The sequence below is a fragment of the Aegilops tauschii genome, chromosome 7 (assembly GCF_002575655.3).
Source record: "Aegilops tauschii subsp. strangulata cultivar AL8/78 chromosome 7, Aet v6.0, whole genome shotgun sequence".
NCBI lineage: Eukaryota > Viridiplantae > Streptophyta > Magnoliopsida > Poales > Poaceae > Aegilops > Aegilops tauschii.
In genome coordinates this window covers 53,525,684-53,541,856 of record NC_053041.3, presented here as the reverse complement: position 1 = coordinate 53,541,856, position 16,173 = coordinate 53,525,684, and positions in this window count along the sequence as shown.

The following is a 16,173-nucleotide window of genomic DNA, read 5'->3' as shown; positions in this document are numbered from 1 at the left end:
TGATCTCTTAGCACAATATGTTTCACCATGCTTTTAGGAATAACTAGTTATTGAAGATAAGGCTAAGAGATGATCCATTGTACACATGTTTTTTTGTCATCTCTAAATTACATGCAAGACTTGTGATAAGACTATCTTATCAACCATTGTACATGCCCTTTATAGCCCATAATTTTACTGGTACTACTTGCTATGAATGCGGGCAGCTGGCCTCTGAGGGGGGAGCGCGCGCGGGGAGGTGGTGGGGTGGGGGAGGGGTTCTGGTGGGCCAGGGCGGTAAGAAGCGGGCTTGGAAGCGGTGCGGACTCCCGCATGGCCCACCTCACATCATCACCACATATTTCTTGGGTCCGTGCACAGCGGGCGGGCGATCTCTTCTCCCTCCCCCGTCTCTCTCCTCTCAGCCGACGCCCGCCGAGCGATTAGATTTCGGCTATCGACGGTTTATTCAATTGCAGTCCCACATGTCAGTGAAAATGCAAGACAACGCATGTCCCCTCTGGTGAGCGGCATGCGTGCCGGACTGTCGGGGGTGCGACGTGAACGCGACGCGTACGAGTTGTAAGTGTGCCACCTTTTCCTTTTGAACTTGCAAAGCATAACATTTTCGTGCGAGCGATTGATAGAAATCCAGAACAAAATGACGAGGGCGATGCTTTCCCGCGTGTTAGGCGGGCTAGTTTGAGTGATATGACGTGCTACAGTGCCATCCACTTGCTCCATTTTTATGTAAGCAAGAGTCTACACTCTTACGTGGGAGGAGTGCGAAACACGACGGATCTGAGTTTGATCGAGTGATAACTGTTCCTTGTGAAATAATGGAGCACGGTTAGCGATTATAGCATGATAGTTAGGGCATCTCCAGTGCTGGCCCTCAAATTTACACCGGCATCTATCCGAGGACACTGGTGGATGCCATCCAATGCTGCCCGCATACCTTTCGACAATTATATGAACTAACCGGACGAAATTCGTGCAAACAAAGCTAATTTCAAATTGACGGAATGAAATTCATTACATTTCGAGAACTTTTCCTATAAACTGGACGAAATTCATTACATATTTCGCACAAACCGTACTAAAACCTACTGTAAACCTAATCTAAACGATCGCCGGGCCCCGACCACCATGTCCGGCCATGAACCCGAGAAAGCCGGCCATTGCCTTTGCCTCCTCCTTATCCGCCTCGATAACCTCCTCCTCCGGAGCACAAGGTTATGTAGATTTCTGCCTCCACGTCGCCGTCAAGCGGCTAATCGGCCGCCGATTTTTATCCCACCAAGCTTGGCGTCGACTGAGTGGAGGAGCGGTGGCCTTCCTGGGACCAGAGCGGTGGCGACCTGCCGTGTACTACTCTTCCTCGCTGCCGGCTGCGCCCGCGCACGCGCGCCTGCTTCGTGGTTGTGGCGGCGGAGGGCGGCCGGGGGGGGGGGAGGGGAGCCGGCGATCTCCTTCATCTGCTCCTGCGAGAGTACGTCCAAGAGAGCTTTGGAGCGCGCCCGGAGTGGAGCCACCGATGTCCTTCGTCTGCTCCTGCGACAGTACGTCCAAGAGAGCTTTGGAGTGCCCGGAGGCCATGGTTGGAGTGGTGCCAACAGAAGGAAGGGACCGGAGGAGAATGAGTGTGGGTCTTTGGCTATGGCTGGGAGCTGGGGCTCAAGTTAATATAGCGGGCGAATGGCAATGAGCCGCGGCAGACGGATGGACGGCTGGCACCGGAGTAGGTTCGCCAGCAGCCGTGGTGTCATTAACGTGGAGCAGTCGCTTGCACCGGGATGCCGCGCGGGTGGTGCTCTCTCGGTCGTCGCGCTGCTGCAATGCTGGTGCCAATGAGAGGTCGCGTCGGGCATGAATGCGGACGCTGCTTCAGTGACTTAACCGCAGGTGCGTTGTCTCACTGACATGTGGGCCCAACGGGCATCAGGCCCGCATGTCAGTGACACACCAACTGCACCTGCAGTTAAGGCCGGTGAATTGGGCATTGACGTTCTGGAGAGACGGTGATCGTTTCAGGTGGGAAGCGCGCGCTAGTGATGGAAGGGGTTTCGGTAGGCGAGGGTGGTCAGACGCTGGCGTGGTGGTAAAATGTGACCTCATGGATGATGAGCCTTTGAAGCGTATGCGACACGTATTGACAATCAGGCGTCCATGCAACCGCTCTTGTCGCCAGCTAGCATTCGACGACCACCATTAGACACCACACAACCATACATAACTTACGAATAATGGACGAATCGATCAGACACACACTCGTGTGCAGTGGCACTATGAACGGTTGCTCACGATAGTACATACTTGGCACCATAGTACCCTCTCTAGCTAGGCTGTTTTATAGATTGTCGTTGTGATGGACGATATACATGAGCAAGGCGCCGAGTCACGAGTATGACCGTTGGTGTTGAGCCAGGTGAATACATGCTCGGTGTTCGCGAAGGCCTCCTGCAAACGTCTAAACAGTAATGTCACATACGCATAATTTTGGTTTTTATTTCTTTCTCCACTGACAGGTAGGCCCGCATAGATAGATAGATAAAGAACACGAGTTGATGAGGCGCATGCGGACTGTTTGACTGGTCAACCAGACAAATACGGAGCTATACGCTGAGCCAGTGACCGTATAATCACCATATCTCGTATACAATGATCAAAGTGAGCTATCAAGACAAGTTCAATGACCGCCAATGCATTTTACTCGGTAATAAATGACCAGGATTGAAGGGGAATCCAAATTTCCTTTGTCTTCTGTCCTTGAGCTCTTGACAAACCAATGCACCTTACGGTTGTCCGACCACTCCACCCCAGAGCTGTCACCAAGCGTCGTTCATGCCACCGCGCTGCACATTAACAGGTAAGGAAGCGATGGCATCCCACCGCGCCGAGTTCCTTGCCGCCCACGACCGCACACAGAATGGTAGGCAAGCGGTGGCATCCCGCCGTGCCGAGTTCATCGCCGCTCGCGACCTCACACCTATGTGGGTGGAATTTGAAGCTGCCAAGGCCGAATGGGAGGTAGAGGAAGAGGCGGCCAAAGCCGCATAGAGGGAGCGGAAAAGCCAGAAAGCACTCAAGAAAAGAGAGGCCCGCCGCCGCAAGAAAGAAGAGGACGCACGCGCTGCTGCGGAGAGGTCGGCGGATATCCAAGCACGGTGGGGTGTCGCCGACAAAGCCGGGAAGGAGAACGACGGCGTCTGGCCAGCATGTGAGAAGTAGTAGTACTAGTAGTTAGTGTGTGTGTCTGTGTCGCCCGTACGTTTGTTTAATTAATTACGAGCATGTAACAGTACTACTAGTTACTACTGTAGTTTTTAGAGCAAATTACCAGTACATTAGCCTAGACTCAATGGAAAAATTCCTATCCTATGCATCAAATGGCATCCCTTTCTCTATAGGAATTGAGATGCATGTCATCTCACTTCCTATGATTTTCATATTCCTATAAAATTCCTATCCTATGAACCAAAGGAGGCCTCTGCTGGAGTAACTACTGTAGCTAGCAGTACTGCTGGTACAGTAGTTTTCTTCAAGAAGCGGAATTCAACGAAGTCATGATGGTTCCTTCGTTCGAGCAACTTCACAGTGGGTAAGGTTGGGCCTGTGATTTGACGGCTCATTAGTAATTACTGCGGCGCGACGACCGGGGTGACTCTCCCTTGGAGTTCTGCGGGCATGGCAAGTGGACCAGGATGGTCGACGTCCCACATGTCGGCAAGTGGAAGTATTCTTTCCGATATCGAGGAGCAAGGAAACCGCGTGGTATAGTATCACTGGTGATTTATATTTATTTTTTATTTCTAATGAATGCCAGTGTTTCAACTCTTACGACGAAGGAGTGCCAAACACACGGCACGTGCTGGATGTCGCACACGTCAGCGAAAGGAGTGGGACATGAACAGCGTGGTAGAGCGTCTCCACTTCTGGGTCGGAGACCACACGTAGTAGTACTACTGTACTAGTGGTATGAACGATACCGGAGAGAAAGACACGTCTAGTTGGAAGGTCTCGGGGCATACACGTAAACAACTATAAAACCTAATATGTGCCTCCAATTAATATAGTAGTAGTAGAGTACTTAGTCACGTACTCCATAACATCACCGGCCATTGCACGTACAACATTTAATGGTAGTAAGAGACAAATGCCTATATGCCACGCATGTTCATACTATTTGTGCCTTTCCACTTCACTTATTGCGCTACGTTACACAGGTTCGCACATCCACTCCTGGGTACATGTCCATCTCGTAGTTCCAGTCCCACGTGTTCTTCATATAGATGGAACGATCCTTGCATGACACGTGTTGGCAAAAGGATGAACAAAGCTCACGTAAAAAAATAGAGTGGAAGAACATAGATTCCCGACGACCGAGAAGGAGCAAGGAACCTCGGGGTGGAGCGTCTGCACTCATAATATTTTATATTATTCAGCGATATAAAATCAACCAATCATCTCCACAGTGGACTGGAAGAGTACGAAACACGGCAGCCCAGTGTAGTTACATGATACTAGTACATGGCTAACCCACGCTATCACCATATTTCTTGGCTTCCGTGCGACACCTATCTCTAGTAATCCAGTAGCTCGTATCGCTTCTCCCTCCTCGTCTCTCTCAAAGTGCGGTGGGCTGGCGTTTTTGCCGTCTAGTGAGGTCGGTTAACTCATCACATGTTAGCGACATGCCAAGAGCATTCAAAAAAAATTCCTTTCACGTTCCGTTTTCAAAAAGAAAAAATCCTTTCACGTACGAATTTGACTGTATGCTTTGAGCAACTTGCATGTCCTATACTGCTCCTGTTTGGATACTCTAACTTAGTTAGAGGTTAGACTAACTCATGACTAACCCTGAACTAACTGTAGCAAAAGAGGCGTTTGGGTGACCGGGTTAGATTGACAATAAATGCACTTGATGGAGAGAGAGAAGTGATTTTTCAGTGGTCCCAATGAGAACTATATCCAGTTAGCACCTCTTGGGTGGGATAGTTTTTTTGATGGGTTCGGTGCAACTTGCTCCAATTTAAACCCTCATGCTTGGATACTTTAGGGCTATTTGAGCCCCAACTAGCTCAAACTAACTCTAACCCATGGATCCAAACTGGGCCTATGGCAGCCTCGACGCGGAGCAGTCGGTGCACCGGGAAGCGGCGCTCTCTCGGCCGTCGCGCCGCTTCAAAGCCGGTGCCAGTGAGAGGCCGCCTCCGCTCTGGCCGGGCATTAATGCGGCACTGACGCTCCAGGGCGACGCTGACCGTTTCACGCGGGAAGTGCGCGCTGGCAAGGGAGTATAGGTTTTGAGCCGTTTCATGTGTAGTACTAGTAGTTTGCAAAACTACTCAATTATTGCACTCAGTTTCCTAAGAAATTGTGGTAAAAAACGTTACTCCACAGCCCGCTTCCCTTCTCCTTCCTCTTCCACCGCCCGCGCACGTCCGCGGGAAGTGACTGGTCAACCCTTATATAGGAGTGCTAGCACAAAAAGATGCATGCATGACCACTAAAATTTCCAGATTAAACAGCCGTTTCGGCGGGAGTATGGCGTATGTTGTTACCTTCGGCCGGGCCATGGCTACCGGGCAACGGCGACCAGAGAAGAGGCGGCGGGAGGGGAATGAATGCAGCTACTATTTGGGTTCGCCATCCGGCTTAAATAAATGCGCAGCATCACGTGTACCCGCGGGTGCATAAATTGTAACATACGTGTCTGCTTAAGTGGGCGTCACGTAACTGGTGTGTGTGTGTGTGAGATTCTGAGAGACAGAGTGCGTGTGTGCGACTCTACTCTTCGGACATGTACTCAACCTTTTGCATCGGGATATAAGTATAATGGTATTTACTTTAGCTAGTGATTTACGTGGCCATGTTAACATGGTTGTGTCAAAAAAATGTCACTTCCTGCTCGTGATTTGCGTTCTATAATTACAAGCAAGATGCTCGTGCATTGCACGGAACATCAATATGCATTTTTTACAAAACACATGTTGTGTTTTACCCATGCAGGAGTAATCCCATGTGTAAAAACTAATGATATTTCGAGAATTTTATCGGAAAACTGGTATCTCGAGTATGTCATCGAAAAAAAGAAATATTAGAGATAAGGTGAGGAGGAGTGGAGCGTGGTGGTGACTGGTGGTCGGAATGGGCGGAGGCATGGGGATGGACGGCGCCGGCAGGTGGCAGCGGCCACCATGCTAGATTGTTCCGGAGACTTTCTTTTTTAATTGCTCAGCAATGAGGTGTGGGAGATAAGGATGTGGAGAGAGGTGCGGCTATCTTTTGTAAAATTATCATAGTTTGCTTTCTATCCGTCAGATATAGATCAGACGGTCTATATTACAAGATGGCTGGCACACCATCATCGCCAACTCGGTTTTTTTATAAGGGTACAGATGATAAGTTTGCTAACTTCTAAAGTAATGTGGAATTTGTCCATGTTATACAAGTAAATTAAGGTGATTGTTTATCATACGGGTAAGGGTGGATGAAGGGTGGTAGGAACAAATGCTCCGCCTAGAGCATGTGTGTGTGAGATGGAGCCTCAGTGTGTGTGTGTGTGTGTCGCGGGGTCCTCGGTGGCGGATGTAATTTAAGTGTGCATGGCTTCATCATAGAGAGGTGATGTGTATGGCAGAGGCCACCAACGATGGGGTGCGAGAGAGAAAATGCCCGTAGAGAGGGAAGAGAAGGTGTGCGCGCGTGAGAGTAGTCGACATCGAGAGAACGTGCTTGTACGAGAGACACCAAGGAAGACTACTATATATCGATGGTGCATGTAGGCGGCAATTAAACGAAGGGATGGTCTTATTGGTTTCGGGGTATAGGGGAAGAGTGAGAGGGGGGTAGCTACAAGGAGATTGTTAAGTGTGAGTGTGTGTTTTACCCATCCAGGCGGAAGTTATGTGCACACAAGAAGAGAACGATTCGATGTGGCGTTAGGGTTGAGGGTAATTAACTACGTATGGAGACATAGAGACCTTCAACGTGCATGTGTGAGAGGTATACATGTATACGTGGGATGTGTGTGTGTGTGCACGCGCATGATCGAGATAAAAGAAAGAAGACATAAGTCATAAGCTAAGATCAATGACATGGGAGAGACGGATTGGTATGACAATATGCATGGATGCGAGAATGCAGGGAAGAAGGCCCGACAATTGAGCATGTGTTTTTGTCTTTAAGAGAGAGTGGCGTGGGCTGGAGCATGCATCTATGGCGAGCAGAGGGAGTGAGGCACAACGATTGCACAAAAGAGATCAACCTATAAATGAAAGAAGGTTGATGGAGAAACAGATAAATAGAAAGATAAAGATGCTAGCTAGTGTGCGTTAGAGATAGGAGTCGAGTGGATCAGAAGGCTGAGTTATGGGTGTGGGTGTGAGAGAGATGAAGAAAGGGTGCATGTGACTCACATACAAACAAATATGAGAGAGAAATGAGATCCCGAGAGACGGAGTTTTGTGTCTGCGAGAGAGAAAGATATTTCAAAACGAGAGTGATAGCTAGAGAAACATATGAGGGAATGCAAGATATCTCTAGGGAGAGACAGTGTGTGTGAGCGACATGCAAGAGAACAGTGGAGAAATATGAGACCCTGGGAGACAGAGTTTGTGTTTGTGTGTGAGAAAGAGATATTTAAGAGGAAGAGTCGTAGGTTCTCATACCTAAGGAGCGAAAGACATCTCTGTATGAGGGGTGTGCGAGTGGCACACAGGGGAATAGTAGAGAGAAATGAGACCCCGGAAGACAAAGTTTTGTGTTTGTGTGAGAGAAAGAGATTCCACATGGAGAATCATAGTTAGAGCCACATAGAAGTGAGCGAGATATACTTAGAGAGATATAGAGTGATGAAGGTCGAGGGAGAGAGTACCGTCAGCGTGTTACGAAGATAAAAGATCATTGTCGACATACAGGTAGCACGAGAGATACCCGAGAGACGATGAACGTGTATAGGTATAGAGAGATAGTCCTATATAAGCATGAGTGATAGTTATATGAGACGAATATGTGGATTAAATGGGATTCAAATATTTAAACTGGAGATCACGACATCGATAATATCATAAGGCAAATTGGTGTATCAAACATGCATATTCATTTGAATTTGGGGACACGTGTAATGTTATATAGTTTATCAATATTGGTGATCCATATATTCTTTAATTAGAAACAATGCATGGTTTATATGCAATTAATGTCTAAACGAGATTACACTATATGTTGCGTGTGTGAAACACATTATACATGTTTGAGAAGTAAAAAAAACCCGCATGAAACAAGCATTAATTGGAGACAGTTAGCGAGGAATGCATACATTGGATTTCAACATAAAGTGGTTTCAAATATTTGAAAATCCAAATTGATGGATACAACCTTATGAATCTGAGATCATGCCATTTGTAAACAATATTTATGTATAAAGGATGTTGTGATTTTGAAAGTATATATAAAAAATGATGTATATAGAATTTTATTCCAATCGAAAATGGATCCCGCCCGAAAAAATAGAATACAAACGGGATTCGAATTGAGTTGTCACGGTAAACGTGCACTCTGCAAAATTTGAACGAAGCGGGGAAAGTCGCAGTAACCGCCTGAAACCAAAATCTGCGAGATGGAAATTACTACTGCCCATCCCTGCCACACAAAGCCTATCTGCTCGATTTCTATAGGTTTCGATAGGGGTAGGTTTGTAATTTCACTCAAACGTGACATAACCGCCTCTCACCCGGATTCATACACGGTGGGCGCCAAAACACAGTGTGTCCTCGGCCGAAATCGACTCCCTCCCCGATTCATACACGGTGGGCGCCAAAAACAAACTCTCGTCGGCAAATATTCGGTGTATGCGAGATTACCGTCCTATCCCCAACCGACTAATATTGTTGTGATGTAGGAAATTTGAAACGGGGGCTAAGTTTGTAAATTTCCTCGCCTTTGAGACAAGCGCGCCCTGAAGACATGGTTCCCCCCTTCCTCTCCACCTCCATTTCCCCATTCGTACTCCGTGGGCGCCAAAACACCCTCTCCACCCCAGCCTCCTCCGTCCGCCACCCCATCCACCGCCGTCCTCCTCCACCATGCCGGAGATGATACCCCCCCGCCGCCGTCCATTACAAGAGATCGACCTCTCTCATCCACGGCTTCGGACCGGGATCCTTGCATCCCGTCCTCTCGCTTCATCCCCGCCGTCGTCCACCTTGCCGACGCCGCTCCTACGGCCATCTCGACCACCGTGCCCCGCCGCCACCGTCTACCCTCCTAGATCTGCTTCCACGCCGCCGACAGCCATCGCTACCGCAGCACCGTCAAATTCTCAGCAGATGCATACACGGCGCCGCACCAGAGGCGGTACTCTTTCGTATCTGCTCAACTTATTTATCACAGCAAGAAAATAGATCGCCACTGCTTTACTCTGATTTCTTGTCCATCACTTACTTGCTAGTTGAGAGCAAACATTGGTTGTGAAGTTGCCTTTGTCCGGTTTGCACCTTCAGATCCGCCATGGCACGCTCAATACTATAATCCCAATGCTTATGGTTTTCCCCTTTTATATTCCACACTAGTTAAATCACAGTAGACTAAATTTCAAAATTGGGTCAGTCGATTTTTCAGAGCTCGCCGGAGTTCGCCGGTGCGAACGAAGGGGCTCGGGTGGGGACTTTGGTTGGGCGGGGGGGGGGGGGTGGTGGGGCCTCGCCGAACGAAGAAAACTCGACGCGGGTGGGGGCGGGGGTGGCGGAGGAACACAATCGGTGGGGGCCGATGGTCCGGCCGGCGGCCCGTGCGGTGTTCTGTATGGGAAGAATCAGAGACGAGGAAGAAGAAGGGTTAGGAGACGTAGGATCTTCATCCAACCGCCTGAAATGGTCGACTGACCCAAATGTAGACATGCCTTTATATTCAGTACCATCATCGTACCTGCTTAGCACTGCTCCTGAATCCATCAAGCTAAACAACGTGCCACTCATAATTCCAAACTTGTTGCTCAAGTACGAATCTGATATGATGCTGATATTACTAAAACAGATAACATTTAAGTGGTCAGCTAATGTTCCTACTTTACCTTCGAAAAAGCACGTGCACCACACATAGAGAGACAGCAGGGAGTTGCTTTCTTAATGCGCTCTGGTTCATCATGTGTGGGCACTGCGCAACGAACATTTTATTATCCAAAATCTGCTTGCTCTTCTTTAGCATGTTCCTCTTCCGTTCTTCTTTAATAAGTACTCTCTCCGTTCCTAAATACAAGTCTTTGTATAGATTCCACCATGGACTACATATGGAGCAAAATGAGTGAATCTACACTCTAAAATGTATCTGGATACATCTGTATGTGATCCATAGTGGAAATCTCTACCAAGACTTATATTTTGGAACGGAGGGAGTATGATAGTAGTATAGTATGTTCCTTGTAGTGAAGATGAGCAGGGACATTTGCAGTGTAGAGGTCTATACGGTCGGTTGGTATGGACACTTTGAACTCTTTGGGCCTCTTTGATTCGTAGGATTTTGTAAACATGGGAATAGGATTTGTAGTGGCCTGCCCACTTGAATCCTATAAGAATAGCAAGGAAATGCGGGGAGCTGTGTCGCCTTTGAGAGTTACACTGATATTAACAGTACCGCACCTTCAGTTGAAGAGAGCCGGTATCCGAAGCCTTTCTAGCCGTACCGGCAATACTAGCACATATATTCCAGCAAGTTCCACTTTGTTGATTTTACTCTGATGATCTACACTATGATCTGTGTAGCTACTTTGTGTCGCACTAGCAGCAGTCCACTCTTGAAGCTAAACACCGCAATGACTTACAAAATTGGCACCAAGGCATTGAGTGCCATTCTGGATGCAATGAAACTCATACACTCCCCACCTGTTGACTCTTGTTCAGAATATGATCCTAATGACTCTTGTTCAAAATTGCCACATATAGAGAGACAACATGGAATTGCATTTCTTTGGGCGCTGTGATTCATCATGAGTGGGCAACCAACATTGTATGCAATTAAGCGGAACCTCAAGAATATGCTTCCTCTTCTGTTCTTTAACATGTTCCTCTTTTGTTATTCTGTATTTAGTATGTACAGTATGTTCCTTGTCAGGAAGGGGAGCAGGGACATCTACAGTCAACAGCTGATAGAGCTGGCATGTACTTGATCGATAGGCTTTCAATTACTAGCGGCAATACAACACCGTATTTTCAAGCCAGTTCCACTTTCCCGATTTATATATCGTGGTTATGGTGTACCCCTTTTATGTACACTATGATCTGCCTAGTTGCTGTGTGCTCTTGTTATCATGGTTTGGCAATAAACTCTCTATACAGTATATTTTGAACCTATCATCTGCCAACTATCCTTACTTCTGGAGCCTATTTTTTGTGTACTTGTGCCAGATTATATAAATGCACACACCATATTACAGCACACATGAGCTCTCTCATCAGAATCCAGTGATAGCACACAATTGTTTACAGGGGCGCCCCTATATTAGAATATCCTCTGCATTACAGAGATAATCTCACAACTATTTATGTTTTCATGGTTCTCAGATATTATACGTAATTACAGTGAATATCAGAATCCGCGCATCAGAAGAATATTGTGGAACACTGCAATGACTTACAAAATTGGCACCAAGGCATTGAGTGCCATTCTGGATGCAATGAAACTCATACGCTCCCCACCTGTAGATTCTTGTTCAGAATATGATCCTAATGACTATTCTAACCTCGAGGAGTCAAAGGCAGATGGCCTGCCATGTTCACCCATCAAGGTGCCTGCTCTAATTTGGCAAGGTTTTATTGATTGCGCGTATCTTGCATATGTTGTCTTGCATTTCTTCTACTTTGTTGCACCGCCATCTGCTTAGTTTACTCATCATATATGTCGAGATGCCATGCCCATCCATTATCAATACATATTCCATCTGTCATCATACCATGTTTTTCCACTCAAATGCTGTTCTTGTGCATCAGACATAAAAAAGGAAGAGGGTGATTGCCGAACCTGAAGGAGCACCAACAAAGTCCTTGAAAAACGTGGTTGTGCCGGAGAAATCAGACAGCACCCCACTTATATTAGCTGTACAACCAGTGACACAAAACGTAGGACCGACTCCAGCAGACTGTACCCATACTTCACTGGCCACACCACTAGCCCCACCACACAGGACCTGCACTCCAGCAAAAGGTATGCCGATTTCAGTTGCCATAGCACCAGCCGTAGCATAGAAAAATCCCACTCCAGCAAAAACTACAGCAAGTCCACCGGCCGAAGACCTATCCCAACTGCAGAGACGGCCAATTCCTGCAGATTGGAACCCCATTCCAGTTATTCCCAGTTTAAAAGACAATGCTTTCAATGTTGTTAGGGACTACGTGCATATATTCCCATCATTGGAAGATTATATTGAAGACAAACACCATTTTCACATCTTCCTGTCCCACTTACGTGTAAGTGCTATTATTCATGGTGATTATTTTCCTGTTTTCTGCTGATTGAACACATCAATGATTTACATTACATTGTTGTAAGTAGGCGAGGGTTAATCTGGATAGTCATGACGAGCAAAGCTTGCTTGCGCTTTTCAAGGAAGCATTGCAGCAGTATTGGTGTTACCTGAGCAAATCACACTTTGATGGCAAGTCTATAAATGAATTTCTGGTGAAGTCTCCTGTGCTAAATTTAGAAGACATTGAATGGAAAAACCTTGTTATGCACTGGTCTCGTTCCGAGGATGAGGTACTGTCTATGATATCGCATGACAATTTGAACTTCTACTTTTCCGCATGTGCCTTACGGATCTTTTTTGCAGGAAATCTGCTCGAAAAAGATTCCCGTTTGAAAAGAACGACAGGATATCGCAAATATGCTGCCCGCTGCTTCGCTCTTGTTAGTACCTGTTGTCCTGTATCACTATACTTTCATACATACCTGGTTCATTATGTGACAGCAGTATCCATGATAGCTTGCTTATCAATTGTTCACTCCAAATTATCTGATCTGTATGAATGGTTACATTAGTGTAGAATATATCCAATGCCAATGAAATTTTTTAGCTCTGCATTGTTCTTGTAAGTACCTACTGTCCTTTATCAGTGTACTTATATTGACAGGTAGTTGTTCATGTACCATCACTCTGCAGCTTATTTTCCTTTACCCTCAATTTTCTACACATAAGATCTATATTTACTCTTACCATAAGGTTGGATAACAACGATGGTACTGAAGAAGTTTAGCTCTGCATTGCTCTTGGCTGTACCTTTTGCCTGTATCGCTGTACTTATATTTATAGCCACTTGGTTATGTAGCATCACTCTTCATCTTATCTTAAATATTCTCCATTTTTTCTTATATTGTCACATCTATATTTACTCTTAACTAAATGTAGAATAAAGACAATGCTTATGAAGAAGATTCTGTGGTAAACTTCTTGAATTCCCCCCCCCCCATCAGCATGGACAAGGGCTTTATAGAGCCTGCCTTCACCAATAATGTAAGTTTGTCCTTCTCAAGCCTTGAAACTTTGTTGTGTATATTTGGTTAGGCATGACTGCAACAGCTGTTTATTTTTGGTGTTTGCATCAAATTGCATGTTTAAAGTTTATTATGTACTCCAGTTCATAAACAAAAGTTTGTCCTTCTCAATTTAAATTTTTAGTTGTACAACCAAGTTCCTTCTTCATACCATGTAAATTAAACTATACAGAGCAAGTGATCTTATTTTGCCAATCTGAAATGGGATAAATTGACAGCACACTAACCATTGATACTCATGAGTTCTTGATCTGTAATCCAGTGGTGTCGTGAAGCTGCCAACTCCTTCACAATGTCATTTACTGCCATGTCTTGACCTGAACAATACCATATTGCGTTAATGCTATTTTAAACTGTGTCACTTTATTCGTCAGTAAGAAATGTGATGAATTGTCAGCGCTGCTACTTATATGTGCAAAACCTGTCATCTGTTTGCTTGTTTATCTTTCAGAGTGAGGAGGATATAAGTGTCAAACAAGTGCAGTCTCACCAGCTTGCTCAGCTACTTGCGCTGCAGCTCCCGAGCAGGGCTAACCTTTCTTGAACTCTATTGAAGTGCTGTCAGTCTTGTATATTATTTTGTCGGCATGTTTAGTTGCACTGGTGGCGATCTTTGATGCCCAGTGTATGTAATCTGCTGTCTGCTTGTGCTTTATTATCATAGTGGCGAACTTTGATGCCCAGTGGATGTAATATGCCGTAATTTCTTTATTGTATAGTCTAGGGTTTTTTCTTATTCACGATGCTGCAGTTATTTTACTGTATATATATCCTGTCTTCGCAGTAAACCGGCCAAACCGTAAAATTATGGTACATAATCGGGTCATCATGCAAATCACCGTGTATGATCCGCATCATGGGCACCGTCATCTTGGTCCGTTAACAGGCCTAAATGTAAACTGGCCCACTAGTAGATTCGGGCCTTTAATAGGCCGAGTAAACCGCCAGCCCTATTTTCCCAAGATAACTCAATGGGCCTTTAGGAGGCTGAAAAGTAGGTTGGGCCTGAAACGTGCCGAACAGCTCACGGGCCGGCAGCAGGCCGAAATAGACCCCGGCCCATGAATGTGCCAATCAAATCATGGGCTTATAACAGGCCAAAATTGTCTCGGTCCTTGTTTGGCCCAATCAGATTATCGGCTGCGAGCAGGCCGGATGCAAACCGGGCCGTAGTTAGGCCCAACTATATGACGGGCTTTTAACAGGCCGAAATTAATATAGGGCCGAAATGTTAAACGGGCCCTTAACATGCCGAAACTAATATTAGGCCGAATTACTAAATGGGCCTTTAGCAAGTGGGCCCAAAAGCATAGCGTCCAGTTGACGGGCCGAATCTGATATGGGCCATAATTTAGCCCAAAGCCTCTTAAAGGGCCGGACCTGATCTGGCCGTAATTTGGCCAGAAGTGGTAGGCTTTTAACAGGCCGGATCTCATATGGGCCATTATTAGGCCCGGAACGTGGCAGGCCATTAATGGACCGGATCAAATATGGGCTGGCATTTGGCCCAAAACATGACAACCAGTTAATGGGCCGGTCTACTAGGGTCCTCAAAATCTTGTGGGCCTACAGCTGGGCCGGCCCATTAATGTCGGCGAAATCTCGTGGGCCTTTAGCTGGGCCGGCCCATTATGGTTCACAAAATTCTTGTGGGCCTTCACCTGGGCCGGCCCATTATGGCCCGCAAAATCTTGTGGGCCTTTAGCTGGGCCGGCCCATTATGGTCCGCAAAATCTTGTGGGCCTTTAGTTGGGCCGGCCCATTTAAACTTTATGGGCCACTTTTGGGCCGGTCCACGTGTTAACATATCATAGGCGCATCTCGCCCATTGGATGAGTGACACCTGTGCCAACACGGAGCTGACACGTGTTTCCTACAGCCAATGATGATTTTACACGTGGAAAATCCCCATTGGTCCGGGCTGTTAACGGGTTATCGGATCCAAAACCAGACCCGATAGCTTAACGGCGTTCCGTTACGGTGGATGCCACGTGTCGGTCACCCTTGACGAAAGCACTTCTGTGACGCGCGATTTATCGTCATGGAAGTGGACACTTCCGTGATGATAATTTTGGTAATGTCATGGAACACTTCTACGACAGCACAGGTATGACTATCTTGATTCTGTCATAAATTTGTCATGGATGTACATGCATGACAGAAAACATGACCTACTGTGACAAACACGTATCATCATGGAAGTGTATTTTTTTGTAGTGTCGGCAACTGGCAGGAGCCATATGGTTGTCGCTTTATTGTATGAAATGCAATCGCCATGTAATTGCTTTACTTTATCACTAAGCAGTAGCGATAGTCGTAGAAACAATAGTTGGCGAGACGACAACAATGCTTCGATGGAGATCAAGGTGTCAAGCCGGTGACGATGGTGATCATGACAGTGCTTTGGAGATGGAGATCAAAGGCAGAAGATGATGATGGCCATATCATATCACTTATATTGATTGCATGTGATGTTTATCCTTTATACAGCTTATTTTGCTTAGTACGGCGGTAGCATTATAAGATGATCTCTCGCTAAATTTCAAGGTATAAGTGTTCTCCCTGAGTATGCACCATTGCTACAGTTCGTTGTGCCGAGATACCACGTGATGATCGGGTGTGATAAGCTCTACGTTCACATAAAAC